The sequence below is a fragment of the Staurois parvus genome, unplaced genomic scaffold, assembly GCF_062004578.1.
Source record: "Staurois parvus isolate SC_StPar_1 unplaced genomic scaffold, SC_StPar_1.0 ptg000225l, whole genome shotgun sequence".
NCBI classification, from domain to species: Eukaryota; Metazoa; Chordata; class Amphibia; order Anura; family Ranidae; genus Staurois; species Staurois parvus.
In genome coordinates this window covers 3,991,027-4,013,398 of record NW_028318021.1, presented here as the reverse complement: position 1 = coordinate 4,013,398, position 22,372 = coordinate 3,991,027, and the positions used below count along the sequence as shown (strand labels likewise).

The 22,372-nt window shown below is 41.8% G+C and overlaps 1 long non-coding RNA gene across 2 annotated transcripts in view; it reads left to right on the top strand.

Annotated features, from left to right (window-relative positions):
* Positions 1-13,082: 13,082 nt before the first annotated feature.
* LOC149460577 (uncharacterized) overlaps positions 13,083-22,372 on the top strand; it is a 650,812-nt gene continuing 641,522 nt past the window's right edge. For both annotated transcript variants that reach the window (XR_016313045.1, XR_016313046.1), the window contains exon 1: positions 13,083-13,321. This is a non-coding gene — a long non-coding RNA (uncharacterized LOC149460577). The remainder of the gene's footprint in view (positions 13,322-22,372) is intronic.

Below are 22,372 nucleotides of genomic sequence, written 5' to 3'. Positions count from 1 at the left end.
TCTCCTGTACTCCATTATAGCGATATGACATGTATACAGTAATGTATATCCCAGCCCCTGTACCCCATTATAGTGATATGACATGTATACAGTATGTATATCCCAGCTCCCCTGTACTCCATTATAGTGATATGACATGTGTACAGTAATGTATATCCCAGCTCCCCTGTACTCCATTATAGTGATATGACATGTATACAGTATGTATATCCCAGCTCCCCTGTACCCCATTATAGTGATATGTATACAGTAATGTATATCCCCCCTCCCCTGTACTACATTATAGTGATATGACATGTACACAGTAATGTATATCCCCCCTCCCCTGTACTCCATTATAGTGATATGACATGTATACAGTAATGTATATCCCCCCTCCCCTGTACTCCATTATAGTGATATGACATGTATACAGTAATGATAACTGTATACATGTCATATCACTATAATGGAGTACAGGGGAGCTGGGATATACATTACTGTATACAAGTCATATCACTATAATGGAGTACAGGGGAGCTGGGATATATATTACTGTGTACAGTGTTATATTTTAGACTCTTTATTCTAAAGAAAAATGTAATTTCATAAGCTTTAAGGGGGCGTGGTTGGGGTAGGGATGGGGGTGGGGTTGGGGGCGGGCCAGGGCAAGGATGAGTGGGGCATGGTGGAGAGTAAGGTTTGTGCCTGGCTAGTAGGTCTAGACTCAAAATTTTAAGCCCTGGATTGGTGGTATGTCAGGCACTTCTGGGTGGTATATGGATCCAGTAAACCAGAGGTCCCCTTTAAGGGATGAGTGGGTGTAGCAATCTGTGTAGCAGGAACTCCCTCCTCTGTGTAATATGGTGGATCTTGATTCAAAGGTGGGCTCTAGGAAATCAATGACTCTACAGGGGAGACCATGTTTGTGCTTCTCACAAACGGTTATTACGCCTTTCTGCCCGTTCTTTAGACTCTAACAGCCCTCTCCACAATATGGCAGTCCCAGAGCCACGTCTACATAGAGGAGGGAGTTCCTGCTACACAGGTTGCTACACCCACTCATCTCTTAAAGGGGAACTCCGGTTTACTGGATCCATATACCACCCAGAAGTGCCTGACGTACCACCCATTCAGACGGAGCATATCTTTATACCTGGCCTAATCTGCTTTCTTAAAGGGGACCTCTGATGATTGATTTATATGCGTAATTTCTTTATGCATCTGGTGAGTGCGTATGCTTACCCCACCTTTAAAAGCACAAGCACTGAAGTACTGCCATAGTGGGCACTCTGCACACGAACTGTCACCATATGAACTTTATTTATATGGACATTATCATCGTTTATCTACTTATTTATAGCGCTGCACTTTACTTACTGTTTTCACATACATAGAATATAATGGAATTTGCACTGCAAATTGCAAAAAATCGTTGAAAATCTTTTACAAGTAGCAATAAGTCCCCGGTCACACTGGATGCGAATTGGCATGCGATTTGCATACCATGCGACTTGCAAATCGCATGCCAAGTCACATCTTATTGTCAGCAATTACAGCGGTTATATAGGTGCGGATCCAACTTGGTCGGAGCCACACTGATTTCTAAAGGAGTACATGCATTACTTTTGGTGTGATTTGCATAGACATCTGTGTCAGATGTCTTGCAAATCGCACCTGAAATCAGCAGGTCACCCAACTTTGGAATCATGCGACTTCACTGTAATTCGCACAATTTCAAAGTCGGGTTTGATGTGACTGGGATGTAAAGTCTTCAGAAATCACACTGAAATTGCACACAAATCGCGCAATTTTAAATCGCAGTGGTGTGACTGGTCATTTTGGTTCAGTCTAAATCCGTTTTTGGATTTCTTTTTCCCAGCTGTTGCAGAAACATTGCCGTTGGTGACAAAAGTCTAATAATATAGTTTCACCACAGTGCAGGTGTATGCACAGTTTACATGTGTTTTTTAGCCATGGTTCCATTGACTTTTATAAGGTTGCGTGATATTACCACATTTTCCTGAAAGCACCTCAAAAGTCCTGCATGACACATCTTTGCTGCTCTTTCAGAGAATGCGGCAAAAATGTGCAATCTAATAGAAGTCATTGGGATTGCGGCTAAAAACACTTATACAACACAAGTAAACTGCGCATACACCCACGCTGTGGCCAAACCGCAGTGCGCCAGTGTGAGCCTAAGGAATAGTTCACACCAGATGTTTTCCAGTGTATTTTAACCACTTCAATACCGGGCACTTTCATCCTCTTCCTGCCCAGGCTGTCGCACTTTGAATGTCAATTGCGCGGTCATGCAACACTGTACCCAAAATAAATTATTGTGTTATTTTCACACAAATAGAGCTTTATTTTGGTGGTATTGAATCACCACTGTTTTTTTAAATATTTTGCTAAATAAACAAAACAAAAAGACCGACAATGTTTTTTTTTTCATATCTGTTATAAAATTTTACAAGTAAATAATCTTTCTTCATAAATTTAGGCCAAAATGTATTTGCTACATTTCCGTGGTGAAAATAACCCAAATCAGTGTATATTATTTAGTCTGTAGGAAATTATAGAGTATAAAAACGATGGTATATACCTGAGAATCGATCAATCGTGATGTACCGACGGCTTATCTCATTTCTTGAGGCCCATAAATGCCAGGACAGTACAAATATGCCCCAAATGACCCCTTTTTGTAAAGTAGATAGTCCAAGGTATTAAGTAAGAAGCATGGTGCATTTTTTGAAGTTGTAATTTTTTGTCATCTTTTTTTTTTTTGAAAATGTAGAAATGGATAAAAAAAAAATTTCATTTTTTTTTTACATCCTTTTACCAGTGCAGTACAGCATCATCGTATAACTGGTGCAGCAGTGATCAGGGACACTGACTGGTGACAGTAATTTTAATGATCTTTTTTTCTTTTTAATTACATTTTTATTCTTTTTTTACGATTTTTTTTAACACACTGTGACCAGAGCAATGCAGTGTTACCATAGTGACACTGTACTACTCTGGGGAAGAGATTTGGAATTTTATTTTTTTATACTCACTTTGATTGCTTTCACTAGTGAATTTCACTGCTATAAGCAACCATTTTGTACTGAATAAAATTGATTTATTCAGTATGTATTGTGATTAGCTGTGAATGGCCCTTTCTATACCATGTGATAACTGTGACTAATCACGGCTAGCAACACAATTGTACACAATGAATGACATGAATCAAAGCCATACATCATTTACAATTGTCATGTGATCTGTTGTGATTAGTCACAGCAAATACATGGTACCGGCAGCAGCATGGCACAGTGATCCATCATCAGCTGTGTCCGGTGGACAGAGCCAGTGACAGATCGCGCTGAGACACGTTCCAGGAGGACGTCATATGACATCCATCCGGAACAACGAAAGCCGTGCCGGCTGTCATTTTACAATAGACTGGGCAGGAAGTGGTTAAACTACATCAAACCAGTGTGGTCAGTTCCACAGCTTTCAACAAAAGTACAACCTGCTGCATTTAGTTCATGCGAGACACATCACAATGCATGTAAACGTACTGAAATGCATCAGAATACACATTGCAAATGTAACACCCTGCCGTAATACTGTTTGCAGGATGTTAAATGGCCACAAGATGGCAGTGTCCTGCAGTCCAATTATACAAACTCTGTTGAAAAGCTTTATGGGATTCGTAGGCTGATTGCAGGACTTCACTGTCTGACATGGAGCAAACAAACTACATTTCCCAGAGGAGCTGGCGCATGGCTGGGGGCAGATAAATACAGAAGTCTGAGATCTGGAGGACAGGAAGTGGATGGAGAGAGCTGGAGAGTAGGAGTATGGAGAAGACTATTCAAAACACAGGCTGTCCCTGCTGGGTCAGACCGCAGAAAGTGGAGGAGAGAGGGAGACATCGCTGACAAGTCTGGCAGACAGCTGTGTAAGCAGGCGAGCTGGAGTGCCGCTGTCCAGATTGATCTCTGAAGGAGGAACCATGAGCACATTGGGGCCCCCCCTCTATAGAGATACTTTCCACCACCTGACCGAGACCACGAATTGTGTGAGAGAATTCCACACTCACGTCATCTTAGTTGCACACGACATTACCAAACCCAATTATTTTCTACTCAGCTTGATGACTATTCTTTCTCAACTTACATGTGTTAAGGCCTAGATTGTTTGGGCCTACTAGTTATTATAGTTCCAGCATATCTGATCACAAAGGCCTCCTGCACTGTCTGCCCTCTGCAGGCCCAGCTGTATCATTGCCCATTACAGTCTTCCCATTCAGGAGCTCCTGCATTGCCACTGTGGGCCAAGGAAGAACCCATTCCCACAGAAGTGGGATTTGTCCATTTCTACTTCCTACATCTCACACTGTGTGTGTCAAAGGGGTACTATTTAAATGCACATCACCTAAGGGGGCAGCTTCTTTCCTTTGTGTTCACTCTCTATTAACATCTTGCGTAATGAACACTTTTACCCCCTTCCTGCCCAGGCCAATTTTCAGCATTCAGCGCTGTCGCACTTTGAATGACAATTGCGTGATCATGCAACACTGTACCCAAACAAAATTTTTATTATTTTTTTCAGACAGATAGAGCTTTCTTTTGGTGGTATTTCATTTTATTTTTTGCTAAACAAACAACAACTGAAAAGTTTGAAAAAAAAATAGTTTTTCTTAGTTTCTGTTATAACATTTTGTAAATAAGTAATTTTTCTCCTTCACTTATCCGCTAATGAGGCTGCAGTGATGGGCACTGTTAGGCTGCACTGATAGGCGGCACTGATGAGGAGGCACTGGTATGTGGCACTGATGGGCATTGACAGGCATCACTGATGGGCACTGAAATGCAGCACTCATATATGGCACTGATAGGTGACTTTGCGCACACGTGCTGCCTTGGAGCAGTATTTCTGCTATAGGGCGAACGGGAAGCGGTCAAAGAGGATTTCCAGGTATGAGTGTTTTATATATAATGATTTTGCGCACCCATGCCGCCTTGTAGCAGTAATTCTGCTATAGGGAGATCGGGTAGCGGTTAAAACCGAACACACACTAGTTACACCGATTCTGTGGCTGATTAAGGTGGTAATTAAACTCACTTAGTGCCTTATCTTCATTAAACTAGCCCCAGAACCTGTGTAATTAATATGTGTTTGGTTTTAAAGGAATGAGGTGGCAACCCTACCATAAGTCCCCTTTCTTTTGGCCACCCACATCACAGGGGTGCACTTATTTTTTTTTTCTCCTTTGACCCAGAATCAGCTGACAGTGGGCTAGAGTGGGCTGTAATAGGCCTAAGCACATGCTTATTTTGCTTAAAGTGATATTAAACTTTACATTTTGCCCCACAGGTAAGTCTTATAATAAGTCTTACCTGTAGGTACCGTGAATATCTCCTAAACTTGCTCTGTTTAGGAGATATTCACAATGGATGCAGCTGATGCTGTCAACTGCGTCACCCTTAAAGTGGTTCTAAAGCCTAAACAGTTTTTATCTTAATGCATTACTTGCATTAAGGTAAAAAAATGTTTGGCCATCGGTATTGACCCCTGACACCCCCCCCCCCCCCCCTTACAGTTACCTGTGCTCTCATTCAATCCAGTGCTGTGCCTGTCTGCAGCTCTTCTCTTCCCTCACGTCTGTGTCTTAGTATCTTTGCTGAGGCACTGGAAGCCATTGGCTTCCACTGTTGTCAATCAAAGTCAGTGACGAGGAAGCAAGGGGAGGGGCCAAGTTCCAGCTATCTGTGTCAATAGATGCAGAGTGCAAGTCTTGGGAGTGAGCCCGCATGAGTGCCCCCATGGGAAGCAGCTTCCTATTGGGGGCATTAGCCAGAGAGGAGGAGCCCCAGCAGGGACCCGAGAAGAGGAGGTTCGGGGCCGCTTTGTTGAAATCCATTGCACAGAGTGGGTATGTGTGACATGTTTGTTGTTTTTTTTTCTTTACAACCACCTTGTCAAACAGTCAAACAGTAGTGAGGTCCATGGGGGCACCATTGTTGGGCTGTGTATAGGGCAACCATTGTTCTTATATCGAAGCTCCAGTCAAAATGTAAAAACGCTTTTAAAAAACAGCCATTCACCTGTCCCTGGATCCAGTGGCATCCTTCACCGGCCGTCCTCTCTTTCTGGCACTAGCATCTTAAGCGTGGGCCCCCGGCTGTGACAGCTTGAGGCTTCACAACCAGGTGCCCGCGGCGCATGCGCGAGTAGCACTGTGCCTAGGTCCTGTAGGGGGACAACTTCCAATTCCGATCTGCTCGGTGATCAAAGCGGAAGTGGGAGCGGATACCTGTCAAAATTGGGTACCCGCTCCCCAAAGGTGCCAAACCTCAACAGGGAGCGGGGGACTTGGCCTTAAAGCAGGATTTCCCCTTCTGGCTGAAGATACACTTTGAACTGGCTCTGGGCTGATGTGAATGCTTCAATGTGCTTTGTATGGTGTTAAGCTGGCAGTACACAATTAGATCTTCAGTTGAATGTTCATATGAAATTCTGAAAAATTGTTCATCAGAGAATTCGATGATGGCATCATTGAGTCAACTAATTGTGTCTGAAATTCCTTAAACATTTTGCCCAGACCTGCTTCGTGAACGGATTCAGGGATGTATTAAACAGGTTTCTTTTATGGAATCAATGAAATAATAAGGCAAAGAAAAATGTATTTAAAGCCATCAGTTTAGTGCATATATTTAGAAGTATATTTACATTTTATAAATTATAGGTTCATCAGCCAATGGGGATGTAGTGGATATACTACACAAATGCTGTCAAGTTGTTACTCCTTGTGGAGAGTTTAATACTGGTTCTAATAAAGATCTGTGAAGTTACTGTTTTCTCCAAGTTTTTCTGGTGTTGAGAGCCCTGATGAAGGAAGAGTGGTGTTGCCACCAAAATGCCTTGAATGGTTTTTAAATAATTTTTTACCACATAGAAGCCACATAAGAGTACCAATAGCATGTGGCTTCCCAGTAGATTGCGTCCTCCTATTTTGTGTCCTACTCTATCCTATTCATTGTCAGTGTGGGATAGATGGCGAGCTCGTAAACCTTTCTTCTCTCCACATACCACGTTGGCTCCGGTGTTTGGTAATCCTGAGTTTGCCCCGGGTTTGTTCTTCGCGAGGTTCCAATGGTGGATTAATAAGGGGTTGCTATGTATTGGGGATTTTTTGGATGGGGTTCGCCCTCGGTCTCTTCATTATTTTGTGAATTTTTGTGGGATGCCTCGTGGAGAGATATTTTGTTACCATCAACTTCGCTCTTTTATTGATAGCAAACTTAGACTACTCACAGAACCTTGTGCGCTTACTTCCCTCGAGGTCTCCTGTGGGGCAAGTGGGATGATGCGAGGTCGCTTGTCCATTGTTTATGCTTTGTTGGTTGATCCCCTAACTAAATTATCTTACATGATTCTATGGGAACGGGATTTAAATAGTTCATTAGATTTGGATACCTGGCGGACTGCGGCCCATGCCCTATTGAAGATTTCGATTAACACTGATCTTGTTGAATCTAACTACAAAACGCTACTTCGATGGTATTTGGTTCCTGCTTGCCTAGCCAAAATGTATCCTTCTGTTTCATCTGGCTGTTTCTGACGCTGTGGTCAAGAGGGTACCATGTTCCACGTCTGGTGGAAATGTCCAGTCGTGAGTAGGTTCTGGATCCGCATATTTAATTTTCTTTACTCAGTGACAGGAATTAATATCCGTAGATCGCCGGAAGTGGCCTTGTTTAATATACTACCCTCTGATGTTCCCAAAAAATCGATTCAATTAATTTTATATATCATATTGGTGGCTCGCATTACCATAGCTAGAAGTTGGAAACAATCCTTGATCCCGCTGGATAAAGTGAAACAAAAACTCAACTGGATAATGGTTAATGATAAACTGACGAGTATCGTCACTGATGATGTGTCCAGATTTGAGAGGACTTGGGATCCCTGGATTAATTATATTACTGTATTGTGAGTGTCTGGCAGCTGACCCCCACCCCCCCCCCTCTTATATTTTTTTTTTCTTTCACTTAAGAGTACTTTCCTTTTCGTCTCTCTCTTCCTCTCTTTTTCTACTATTCGTTGAAACATTTTTTCTCTCTGTTATTTTTGGTTCATTTTGGTTTAATTTTTGTTTATTGATCTATGAAACCTGTATGTTCTGATGGCTATGACACTTTTTGTGAGAATTGTAATGCTATTGTCTGCTAATCTTTTTATGTACCTACCAGTATTATGATTATGATTCTACATCTTGTTCCACCATGCGGGTGGGCCCTTTTTTTTCCTCTTTTATTGTTTGCCATCTTGTTTTACGCTTTAATATGGTTGTTTCTCAATACAAATATTGAAATATAAATAATTTTTTACCAACAATTACATTTATCTTTACCTTTTTTAGCAGTTTTTAGTTTGCTGCTACTTTCTGTATTTCTATGGTTCTAAAGTGGGAGATAGTCAGAGATATGATACCAGAGATGGTAAGAGACCACAGACATGATACAAGAAATAGTCAGAGAATACAGACATAATACAAGCGGATGTGCTAGAGAAGATGGTCAGAGACTGCACACATGATAAAAGAGATGGTCAGAGATTGCAGACATGATACAATAGATGATCGGAGCCTGCAGACATGATACAGGAGATGATCATACTGTGAAGACTGTCAGAGGCCAGAGGTACGAATGTTACATGAGACTGCTAGAGATCGCTGCTATTATAGCACCTTTACAAACAAATACTCCCACATATGTGAATACTAAAATTAGTGCAGCGCTCTAAACAAAAAACAAATACAAAATTTAAATAAATATCTGTGCATATACTTGCCTCATATGAGTGGTTACCAGCTATTACTTTGTAAAACTCTTATTGCAAAAATTTACAATAAATTTAAGTGGATAATAACATTATAAAAATACATGTGCTTGTGTTACCCTCATACAAATATTTGCCAGCAATTATCTTGTGAAACGCATTTTGCGAAAATATACAATAAATTTACATATTAACTTCAGATAGCAATATACTTCCAACAATCATTAATATAAAGTGCTTATGCTATAATAAAAGTCCTCAGCATCCAATAAAGGCCAGTCCATATATATAACAAAGTGCCTCCTCCATTGATAATATAGAGCTTTTCCACCATGCAAAATGTGCTCGCCACCTCTCCCGTGTAGACAGAGGCACACGTTTTTGCATGTAATATTTTGGTATTTACACATAGTATAGTGTTATTATCAACTAAAATTTATAGTACATTTTTTTTACAGAGTAATAGCTGGTAAACACTCATATGAGGAAAGTATATGCACAGATATTTATTTTAATTTTGTTTTTTCTTTTGATTCCTGCTTAGAGTGCTGCACCAATTTTAGCATTCACTTGTAGATAATATTTTCCATTTGTGAAATAGGAGGTGCATAGCAGCTTATAACATCCAGTATTTGCTCCTTGTTTTTCCATAGGGACAGAGCATTTATCCTAATATATTACATTTTATATTACTCCCAGCAAGATCCATTATAAAACAATAGAGAAAAAAAACATAAAGGAAAAAGAGGATTGGATGGCCCAGAAAATATAAAATAGTGTGAAAGATATAAATCAAACCATTTAACTATTAGAAGACAGTCTATGGAAACATTTTTCTTCACTGCCTTAAATAAGCATCAAAACACAATATTATTGGCAGGGACTCTGAGAGCCACATAGGTTCATGACTACAAAAGTTCTAATTCTAGATGAAACTTTTCCTAACACGTGCATTAAAATAGGTATGATTTTCCCCACCTAAGAACCACTTTAAGGCCTCATGCACATTGGTTTTAAAAAATGCAGCTGTTACAGCTGTTTGTCGATTTCTTTTTGCCAGTAAACACACCTCTATGGTAGCCAGGGCAGCCATTGGATATTTTGGGGCCCCTTACAGCTTTAAGCCTCGGCCCCCCCCAGACCTGACCACCAACACTCCTCAAGGCCCTCCCACTGGCCGTCCCACCTAATCCACCCAATGGCCATCTAATGTCCTCCTCCTCCTTCAGTCCCATCTCCCCCATCCCATGTCCTGTTCCTCTTCCTCCTCCATCCCAAGACTTCCATCCCATGTATTCCTCCTCCAGTCCCATCTCCTCCATCCCACATCCTCCTTCTCCTGCAGTCCCATCTCCTCCATCCTATGTCCTTCTCCAACAGTCCCATCTCCTCCATCCTATGTTCTTCTCCAGTCTCATCTCCTTCTCAATTCCATGTCCTCTTCTTTTTCCAGTCTCATCTTCTCCCCCCACCAGGGGGGGGGGCAGTAGGACAGCTGGGGGAGAGTGGGACAGGAGGGGGGCAGTGGGACAAGAGGGTAGCAGTGGGACAAGAGGGGGGCAGTGGGACAGGACCGGGACACACCTTGGGAAGCACCAGTGCTTCCAGCTCATATCGTCAAATCTTGGGTGAGAACCTTTTCCCCTCAGCCAGGGCATTGAAAATGGGTCGTGGATGGGTGTTCCAGCATGACAATGACCAAAAACACACGGCCAAGGCAACAAAGAAGAGGCCCAAGAAGAAGCACATTAAGGTCCTGGAGTGGCCTAGCCAGTCTCCAGACCTTAATCCAATTGAAAATCTGTGGAGGGAGCTGAATGTTCGAGTTGCCAAATGTCAGCCACCAAACCTTAATGACTTGAAGAGAATCTGCCAAGAGGAGTGGGCCAAAATCCCTCCTGAGATGTGTGCAAACCTGGTGGCCAACTACAGGAAACGTCTGACCTCTGTGATTGCCAACAAGGGATTTGCCACCAAGTACTAAGTCATATTTTGTGAAGGGGATCAAATACTTATTTCCCTCATGAACATGCATAATTTGTTAGACATGCATTTCTTTTGAATTTTGGGTTGCTATTCTGTCTCTCAGTGTTACATTACACCTACCATTCAATTTTTAGACTGATCATTTCTTTGTGAGTGGGCAAACATTCAAAATCAGCAGGAGATCAATTACTTATTTCCTTCACTGTATGTGTCCATTCACACATAGGCATTTACAGGTATATTAGAAGAGGAGTGTTTAAAGGCAGAAAAAAAAATATTACCAGCGCATTCAGGAGAAGACCATTTGGGAAAAAAATTGGAATGCGCATTAAAGCAACTAAAGGCTAGATATGTTAATGCACATTAAAACATTTGAGCATTACTGCAATCTAATGGCTGGAATAAATGAATGTTCTGGCCAAGAGAATGCATTAAGGCGCATACATGCATGAAAACTAGCATAAATGGCTTTTACTGGGTTTTTTAAGCTGTTCTGCTAGGAGGAGCTGAGAAATCACTCAGTGTGTTCACTCAGATAAGAGATGAAAAACAATTGAATATGATCAAAAAGGATATTGGAGAACTGGAGCAAGTGCAATGAACGACAACCAAACTGAGAAGAGGCATGGAGTCACTGAAAACATGCAGCTGATGAAAATTATGCTGAAAATATTTTCTGCAACGAAATTAGCACTGCATCAAGTGCACTATATGGACCAATTATGTATTTATACATGAGGATCATATCCCCCTTAATCTCCTCTTCTTAAGAGAAAATAAATTCAGTTCCTCTAATCTTTCCTCAGATGCTCTTCCACTCTTGAAGTGTGCGTGCCACTCAGAACACCTCGAACGACTCATTGCAGCATCGCCATAAACTTGTCCAATCATGTCAAACATCTCTGTGGCAGATTTGCCCAGCTTCACGCAGAATTTCACATTTGCTCTTTGTTCTAACTTGCTGTCCATTATGAAATACCAAACACACCTGGTCACAAAATAGCACCAGTTGCACAGCTCCCAATGTACACAGGACAATGTCTTTTGGCACACTGACTTATAAAGGTAAATGTTCTCAGTGACTGTGCCTGCAGCCTTGTGCTGCCATCTGTTGATGTGTTACAAAACTAGTCTCAAAACTTTTTGATATCACCTTGTATAGCTGGATAACAACATTTATAGGTAACAATACCAGGTGTAGTTTATGCAGGGACTATCCACCTGCCTCTTGGGGTACCAGGAAGGAATTTTCCCCCATTTTTCCCCCACTGGAGCAAACTGGAACATGCTTTACTGGGATTTGCTTTGCCTTCCTCTTAATCTACTGTGGGTATATAAAGGTTTTCTATTATTATTATTATACAGGATTTATATAGCGCCAACAGTTTGCTCAGCGCTTTACAATATAACGGAAGACAATACAGTAACAATACAGTTCAATACAAGAGGGATAGGAGGGCCCTGCTCCTTGGAGCTTACAATCTAAGATTCTATGTATTTCTTTTTCCTATAAGTTGAGCTAAGTTGACTTTTGTCTTTTTTTTCTGATTAACTTTGTAACTATGATCAACGATTTGTCCCCATTAGGCTCCTTTCTTCTGATCGGACCTTCCATTCACCCCTATGGACCAACAGGTGTAAACTGACTTGTGTCCCTTTACAACCACCTACCTCCAAAAACCAAATGGGATCCTCTCTACTCCATCTAGGTGAATCGGATTGGAGAAGAGCAGAGCAAGCTCGGTGTCCGTATCTGCTCTCCATAAACTGAGCACCACGGACCTGTCAACCCCTTGCTCTGCTCTTATCATCAGAGGATCAGTGGACAGGTCCCCTGCTGATCTTTTCAGAGCCCGCCTGGTGTGAAAGGGGCCTTAACCACTGGAAAATCAGAAATGAATATTTTCAAATGAAATTTGGCCAGCTTTACTATATAAATCAGCTACCATGTAGCACATCTGATATCTGGGCATCATTGCACAATTTGGGCAGTTTCACAATCAATCGCCAGAACGTTTTTTTTTTTCGATTGTGACCTAGTAGCATCAAAAAAAGTAGACGTACCCGCGCCCGTGACCAGTTTGTCACCGGATACAACGGAGTGCATTGTGAGAACAAATATGTAGTGTCTGTCCCAGTACCCCTAGCAGCTGTAAACTCTCTGACCTGCCAGTGACAGCCAGGGGCTGCTCTCTGATGGATGTCCCTGGTTATTTCCGCTGAGCTGAGCAGTGGGGAAGGGCCAGTGTGTGTGTGTTTTGCAGAGTTGTAACTGGAGGAGAGGGACACCCTCAATACAATGAAATACATAAAGATTTTTCAGTGTGTGAGGGAAGTACAGCTGTGTACGTCACAAGGGGCTGGAGCCTGTTCTACTCTGCCAATCTGGCTCCAGCCTCAGACTTTGTAAACAAGTCCAGCGAGTGATTTTGCATGCTGCAGTGTGTGTACACATAGGTGCTTAGGTGCCAGCAGGTCACCCACTTGAAGGGGCAAGCCCAGGGGATCACAATCTTCAAGGGTGAGTACAAGATGTACAGAATGCGTAGAATGTTTAATGTTTTGGTTGGAGGGGAGGAAATCTGGGAGGTGGGGGCTATCCCACCCAGCTGTTCTGCTATGAAACATTTTCTGTTATTGATTTTTAATATTCAATAATAGGTGATCAGTGACTGCTATGGGTTTTTGTTGATCACTCTGTTGTCATTTTGTGCTATAGTATTTTAAAAAGAACACCGTCGGCATTTATTTATTTTTTAAAAACGAAATTACTATCACTAACCACAGTGTCAGTTGAAGTCGTATTAAGTGAAGCCAGCTTCAGTTTGTTTTGGTGGCGTGTTACTGGTATGCTTGCGATGTGATAGGTGGAATTTATCAGCGGTAAGAGTGAAGTTCCCTACATTGCTGTCTTCCATGTGCAGTCATAAGCAACGGATGATGCTGGTGATCCATGTGTAATGATGCGGGCAGAGACTGGTGTGTTATTATTATTATTGTACAGGATTTATATAGCTCCAACAGTTTTCACAGTGCGTTACGGTATGAAGGGAGACAGTACAGTTACAATACAACTCAAACCAAGAGGGTTAGGAGGACCCTGCTCATAAGAGCTTGCAATCTAAAATGGAAGGGCATGTGATACAAAAGGTAATAAATACAAGGGATGAGTTGATGGAGAAAGCAGAAGTACAGTTGTTAGGCAGAGGCACAATAGGCTTTCCTGAAGAGATGAATTTTTAGGGATCACCTAAAGGAGGACAGAATAGGAGATAGGCAGACAGATTGGGGTAGGGAGTTCCAGAGGATGGTAAACCACTGTATTATTGAAAACAAAGTTGGGGTTTTTTCAGTGGTACAGTTTGCAGTTGTGGTACAGTTCCTATTTTGGAAGAAAAACTAAAAAGGTTAGTTTATGACAATTTGTTAAAACAAAATGTTGGAGCTGAAGTGACAGCAGGTTAGTTTATCTTGACTATGGTCTAAATAGCCTATTAAGTTCCCTCTGAGAGGCTGCATATATGTGGCCCTATGTAAAAACATTACTATGTTGACAGTGCGCTCCCAGTGCAGTAACCAGCAGGTACTGGAAAGCTCCCAATAAATACCTGCAACTGAGAGCTTTCTGATCATGTGATCATTGTGCATGCCAATCACAGCGGACACGTGATTGGAATGTCCAACTCCGCCTCTTGGCATTTAAAACATTTTAAAGGGCTGGGAGGCGGTAGCAGGAAGAGGTAAATGTACTTACTGTGAAAATGTAAAAATCATTATATTCATTTCAACATTGCATTTCAGTTATTTCTAGCCTACTTCTATTAATCTGCACGAGCTTGAAGTTTGTAAACTTACTTTGTGAAGACCCCCCATGCAATTACTCTCATTAATTCTGTGACATGTAGTCACTATGCTCTGTGAGTAGGCACTGTAATGTCACACATTTCACAGAGCCTGCCTTCTGAACTACAGAGGTACTGAGAGGAGGAGTTTCAGGAGGCGGAGTCAGTACAGGAATCACTGATTGCAAACAGCAGGATACCATGGGATATGTAGTTCTTAGAAATTGAAAGTAAACAGCAAGCTGCAAAGCATGCAGGGAATCCAGGAAGTTGGGGAAAGAGATGACTAACAGACAGGCAGCACTCATAACATGATTTTTCAAGTAAGCTTATATTGGATTGTCAAATATTACTATTGTTTGTATTGTTATTACAATGCTGATGTTATAAACTGAAAGTGACTATAGAACTCATTTAGAATCACTGCATGGATGACAGGGCAAAGGCATTGTTTGTGCTGAAAACTGTGCTGCACTGACCGAATCAGTCACTGGTCGTAGGTGGGTGGTCGCATGAGTGGGTAGGGAGATGTCCCTCCAGTCAGTTGTACCCAATGGTGAATACTGGCGGTAAACCCTCTTAGGGTTTGGGCTGCTGTCTTTCTGGTATGACCTTGAGGTCGTATACTTAGAATAATAAAAAACAAGCAGCGCTGATGTCCAAAAGAATGCACTCTTGATGGTAGATTAAGGGCTGCACCAAGTAGGTTAAGGGCTGCCCCTGGAATGATAGTGGTCAGTCTGTAATTTTTTCCTCCGAAACCTGGAAAATATATAACTGGCGTGGGCATTTTCCTATTTAATAGCGTGCAGCAACAGCACTGAAGAAGGAAGAGTCTTTTCTCCTGAACCGTGTTGGCTTGATGTACTTGTCTTTACTCTTAATAAATGCTTCTTAATATGCCATCAAAAGTGCATTTTTTTGGACATTGGGTGCTCCTTCTTTTTTATTATTCCAAGGATAAAGACATTGGGAAGTGTGCTGCTACTTGCTGGTTAGGACTCACTTACAGCTTTGTTAGGTTGGTTGCAATAGACCTCTCTGTCACTTGCCCCCGTTAGTAGGTCTTACAATGCCAGCCATTGCTTCTCCAGAAAGTTTTCTATCATTTGTTAGTTTAGAAGTTGTTCATTAGGTCTTTGTCCTTACAGAAGAAGAGTTGTTACATAATCTTGGAACTATTATAGAGTGCATGGGATGGTGCCCATAACTACACCTAAAGCATAAATCAGCTCATTTATAGGTGTTTGCATCTTTTGCGTAACGTCTTGCATCATTTTTGGAAGCATCACTTGGGTGGCCTCAACACCAGAGTTCCCATCTCCTTCTATCTGCTGGTGTAGTTTTCAGAGGTCCTGCAAGGTTAATAAAAAAGGAATTTTATTACACTACAGAACATGCAAAGAAGTGAAACTCCCCAGTCCTTTAATTATCTCAAAGCACCTTTTATGTGCCGTGTGTTCAAAAAAGTGTAACTTGGAGTGAAAAATTCACCTCACATAGATGCCAACTGTGCCTGGCTACTCTAATACACACCTTTTGGTTATTTATTAAAGGTAATTACATAGTGCAAGCAATTTATGCAGCACTTTACATATATATTATACATTCACATCAGTCCCTGCCCTCAAGCAGCTTACAATTTAAGACCCCTTTCATGCTGATGCAGTGCGGTTTACCTGCGCCGTGGGTGCAACACAGTGTACCCTTGGGTTTGATGGGAGCTAGCTGCACTTTCTCTTTGACTTCTGTTATGTCCCACAATTTTGGTGCGCTTTCTGAAGGCACACCAAAAGTCCTGCATGCAGCCCACCAAAACCGTTGGATAGAACTCTATGGGAAAGCACAGCTAACCTGAACCAAACCCATGGGTACTCTTTGCTGCAGGCAAACCACACAGTGTCAGTGTGAATGGGGCCTCAGATCCGTTTAGGGTCAATTTGAAGAGCATTATCTGCTGAAGTACCTGGAGAAGTCTCATATGAAGTTGTGGGAACATGCAAAACGCCTAGCAGATAGCTCTCCCTGGGTAGAATCAAATTCAAGTCAAGCAAGAATTCTATCTGGTAACCAACAGCTCCTATCTTATACACTATGAAGACTTTAAAATTAGTATGAGTTTTGAGGAAAACAAAGAAGCTGGAGAAATCCTACTGGGCAGCACAGTGGCTTAGTGATTTGCCTTGCAGCACTTAAGTCCTCAGTTTGAATCCGAACAAGGACACTACCTGAATGGAGGTTGCATGTTCTCCCTGTGTTTGGTGGGTTTCCTCCCACATTCCAAAGACATGCTGGTAGGTCAGACTAAATTGATCCTAACATGATCATGAGGTGTTTCTAGAGGAAAGGGACTAATGTGAATAAACAATATGTAAAGAGCTGGGTAAATTGTTGGCACTATATAAATGCTTGTAATACAGTAAATAAATCTCAGATTAAGCCAGGGAACCCTGCAAAATCCTAGCAGGTGGAGATCCATGTTGGAATCAAACTCAAGATTCCAAGCAAGAATTCATCAAGTTCTGTCTCTGGCAATATAAAGACTTTGGCAATGGTGAGCTGTGCAGTAACCGACTTCAACCAACCATGGTTCAGCTTCCAGAGACATGCCAGTGGAGGCTTAATTCTAAATAGCTGCTTTGCCTTACCACTACTCATTTCCCTAAGGCATTGAATAAGTGCAATAATAGGTTGCCTTGAACAGTATTCCTTTTTTCCCCTCTGCTTCAGATTTTTTATGAATGTGAATTTAGAGATTCTATCAGTCTGCTGAGGACTTTAATGTCCTAGCTGTATCTCTAGAAGCCCAAGACAAGCTGGTAGTTTGACGTCAGCTAGAGAGCAATTCCCATAACTGTACTATGTCCTGTAGTGACAGCATGGCAAAGGCATGAATGATATACATGGAATAATACAATGACAGCTCACTGGCTGGAGATACGTGTGTTTCACAAGCCTAGTTACTCTGTCTTCACGCAAAGAGGCTGGTGGAGAATGTAATTGTCTGCTCGCTGTGGGGAAGCGGAAAATCAGAGTTCCTTGAGTTGCTCTTAAATGACCCTGAGCTATAGAAAGCCATTTAAAGTCATGCTGCAGCCTGTAAGGAAGTATAAAGTTGTGCAGCTGGATGTTCATTGTCAGTTTTTGCTTCCTAGGAGAGATTACGCTCTATACTTAAAGGATCAGTCTGCCCAATTATGGCTGTTTGCTGGCTGGTAACATCTTACACCTTTTGGAAAATCTCAACACCTGAGTTCCCAGCTCCACCCATCTGCTGGTGTCATTTTGGGGGTTAGATTTTAAAAAAATTGAATTTTAAAGTGGAATTTCACCCTCCCTCCTTTTTACCTGGTTGCGGGTCCTGCACATTTAACCTCTTCATGCATATATGTGGCCGCTTGGCGGGTGGACCTTAAAAATATATATATGCGGCTCTGTATAAACGACTTACAGTGATGAGAGCGTGCTCCCTGCATGCTCCCAGCACAGTAGCCTATGGGGATCAGTAAGCTCCTGATGCATACTTGCGATCGAGAGCTTGCCAATCATGTATCCATTGTGACAACAAACAGCAGTCACATGACCCGAATGACCACCTCCCGGCTGTTAGAACCCTTAGGGTTGGAAGGTGGTTGGCAGGAATGGGTTAAGGTACTCATCTGCCTAGTGGATCCAGCTTTGTCTTTCTGAGATCTGCTCCCCCCCCCCCTTCCTCGGTCCTGCGCCGCCATCTTCTTTGACATCATTGGTAAGATGCTGACTTTTCCGGGTTCAGGCGGCAGCTTCCTTATGACACACCCTGCCTCCCTCCTTTTTTCTCAATGATGGACTATGTCTCCTGGGATATATAATGTACATATCTCAGGTGGCTCAGCGGCCAAAATGTACATCATTTGCCTAAACTAGTGACACGCACAGGGATGGGGGATGCAGATCAAAGGTTCCTCATAAAAAAAAGTGAAAATAAAAAGTCCAGTTTACACAGTGGGGGGGGGGGGGGGGAGTGGAGGCAACATCAATTGAGGATGAAGATCTGCTTTAAAATACATTACAGAATACATTATCCATATGAGAAGTGAGGCTACACAGCCACCTCCACCTGTAAAATAAATGTTATTTTTGGACCTAAAGGCATGTTAACATTTACAATGACAGGGGCTTACTTAATTCCCTATGACATTGACAGCATTGATAGGAATTACGCAGGACCTCGCGCATCAGTGATGCTAAGACTCCCCATGCAAATTGAGTAACACACACATTTTCCCCATTTGTTTTGGCAGGAATGTCATTATTCTTGTGATCTCATAAGGCTCTAGACTTAGTGAGATTAGTCAGAATATTTTCCAAATATGAGTAGATTGTTCCAATTTTCCCCCCATCCATTTTCATCTATTTATTTATTTATTTACTTACTTTACAATTGACTATTTTATATGTATTACAGGATAACTCCCTTCTCTTTACTAATGAATGTCATATATCTTCTAGAACAATACAAGGATGGCAGCACCTTGTGGTATATATATACTGTATATGACATTCCCTACCTTCTTTTTCACAAGGAAGTGTGGGGTCTAGTTTATAAGTAAAGTACATTGTTTTTTGGATGAGAATATATTTAGTTTTTTTTGTGTTTTTTTTGCAATGTTTACTTTAAATTTACATTTGATACAACTTTAAAGCTGAACTCCAGGCATAAAAAATGATTATTTAAATATTTTCCTTTATACTTACAAAGGATATAAATCCACTTTATGTGCACCAAATGTCTTTGCAAATATAAGTATTACCTTGTAATTGTCGCAGTGACGTCATCACTATTTTGTACATAGCCTGTGCAGAGAGCAGAGCTGGGGGGGGGGGGGGGGTACAGCAACTCCACCCACTACAGGCTGCCTGCAGAAAACTACAGGAGGGGGCGGAGACAAGACTGGTCATCCTTCAAATGGAGAAAGAGCAACAGTGACCGGTCTTTATTACCGGACGTTCCTGCACAGAGGCAAGGTTTCACACTTGATTAGTGCACAAATCTGGAAAAAGTACATAAAGCACACCAAGATTCAAGGAAGAAATATCAATAACTTTTGTATTCAGACAATATTTGTTCAGCCTTAACATGGGCAGCACAGTGGCTAAATGGTTAGCACTTCTACCTGGTCCTTGTTTCAAATCCCAGCCATGGCACCACCTGCCTGGAGTTTGCATGTTCTCCCTGTACCTGCATGGGTTTCCTCTGGGTACTCCAGTTTCCTCCCACACTCCAAAGACATGCTGGTAGGTTAATTGGATCCTGTCTAAATTGGCCCTAGTATGTGTGAGATAGGGACCTCAGATTGTACACCCCTTGAGGGTTAGGGACTGATGCAAATGTACAATAAATATGTAAAGCGCTGAGTAAATTGATGGCGCTATATAAGTACCTGTAATAATAAAAAATAAAATAAACAGTTTTACATGCTTGCCCTTCTATATTTCTATTGTAGCAATGTATACATTTGCAATTTAGCAAATGTAGCAATTTTTACATTTGCCTGACAGGGAGCTGTCACTGCCCCATTGCAATTTCCTTTTGCTATATAAGTTAGATAAAATGTTAGATGGCATAGTGTTTAGGGATTAGCGCTTATGCTTGCAGCACTGGGGTCCTTTGAGTCCCAGCCAGGACACTATCTACATGGAGTTTGCATGTACTCCCTTTGTTTGCATGGGTTTACTTTCACTTTTCAAAGACATCCTGGTAGGTTAACAGGCTCCTGTTTAAATTGGCCCTAGTATGTGTGTACAGAGCCATGCTGAAGTCAGATGCCACTGAATCTGGTCAAGGCAGCCATTTTTTCCACTTCCCTGTAGCAAAAATGGCCACCTTAGGCAGGCCCATGGTTACTGAGCTTCACTAAGCATTAATTGTCTGGTATAGACACTCCATACTCAGTGTTCCCTCCACTGTGCCTATATGGCAGCTGCCCCAACTGGCCTTATTGGCGGTACAGCCCTGTGTGTGTGGGTATGAAAATCCAACTGCAGCCACCTAGGCAGACCTTGGTAACGCTGTCAAGTGTCTAATGCTGCTCCGATACTCATTTCAAACACAGAGCCCCCAAAAAGTAAGGTTCCAAGGTTTGAAGTGCAGCAAAGTTCACAGTGTAGTCATAGTAGTGCATAGTGGATACAGGTGTCAGTCATTTAGCATGCACATAGACTTGCATTGAGAGGAGGAGCAGTAAAACACAACCACTGCATAGCACTTCAAAGAAGAAAACATAGCTTGCTTATGTAATGACAAATTTATATTTACATCCTGCTGACTTCTTTTTTTATGTGTAGTTAATAAACATTACATACATACACATTTCTATTATTATTCTATCAATTATTTGTATGTGATTTAAAGCTTTTACTTGGTGATTTTTCCAGTAGGTGCTTCTTTCACCCAATAGAGAGCAAAAGACCATTCCAGTTTAGGGATGGGGGGGGGGGGGTCAAAGGTGTGGCTGCTGGATTGGAATTAGGGTATATAATGTGGTTGTCAATCTGCAAAGGGGGATTGTAGCTTTTAGTGATCTGAGCAAAGAAGTGGCTCTGGGCAAAAACATTCATTTATAAATATTCCTCAAAAGCTGCTAACTACATGAATTCATTTTGTTGCCACAAAATGCCTTTGCAAACCCAAATATTATATTGAAACAATAGCAGAGACATCACTGGGCTGTATATAGCCTATGCAGTGATCAGGCTCCCACTACAGTCTGCCTGCAGAAAACTACAGGAGGGGGCGGAGACAAGACCAGACACGCTGCACAAGGACGGAGCAGCAGTGACCGGTCTTTGTTACAGGAAGTTCCTGCACAGAAGCAAAGTTTCAGACTGAATTACTACACAGATTTGGAAGAAATACACAAAGCACACCAAGATTCAACTAGCAATACACACGGTTCTTGTATTTAGACAACATTTGCTTATTCAGGAGTTCAGCTTTAATAGAACTCCTACAGACACATAAGAGATGGTGGTGGGAAATGGTGGGACTTGTTGCTGTACAGAGCCTGGAGGAACATTAAATCAGTCATTAAATCTGGTATCTATTTTTTTGCCTTTTAAACATAAAGTTCTTGTGTACTGCAGAATTAATTTTTTTAAGTGACTGGAGGAAGAACTATTGTTGGATAAAATCATCATACATCATCATTTGCTAGTGTCGTGACCACAAACAGCTGGTACAAGTTGTTATTTGTATGATACTACCGCAGTCTGGAGAGCACACACGTCCCACATTCTGCGGTCTCTAAAAGTCAGTTCTATACCCAAATAAAGGATGATATTATAAAGATGATGGAGGGCAAAGAGAGAGTTCCTGGCACTATGTAAGCTCCCACCAGAACCATGTGGCACTACCGCTAACTGAGCAGAGTGGCACGGCAGTAAAGGGTAGATGAGTATGTGCAGCTGGAGACAGTGGACAAGTGAAGCTGCTACTTTCCCCTGCCTGGTTCACGTTATACTTGTATTGAGGGAAACATTGTCATTACTTGGCGTCCTTAAAATTTTGGCTACCTGTCTATCTCTGTCTGTAAATAGTTTCAGAGTTGCTGGATAGGTACAAGCATGCAGACAAGGGACGCAGCTAAAAACACATGCTGGTGCTGTGTGTGAACAATTTCATCTCCTTCTATTCAGGACTGTTCACAGCAAAGCAGCAAGCCAGATTAGTGAGAAGCAACAAGTATCTC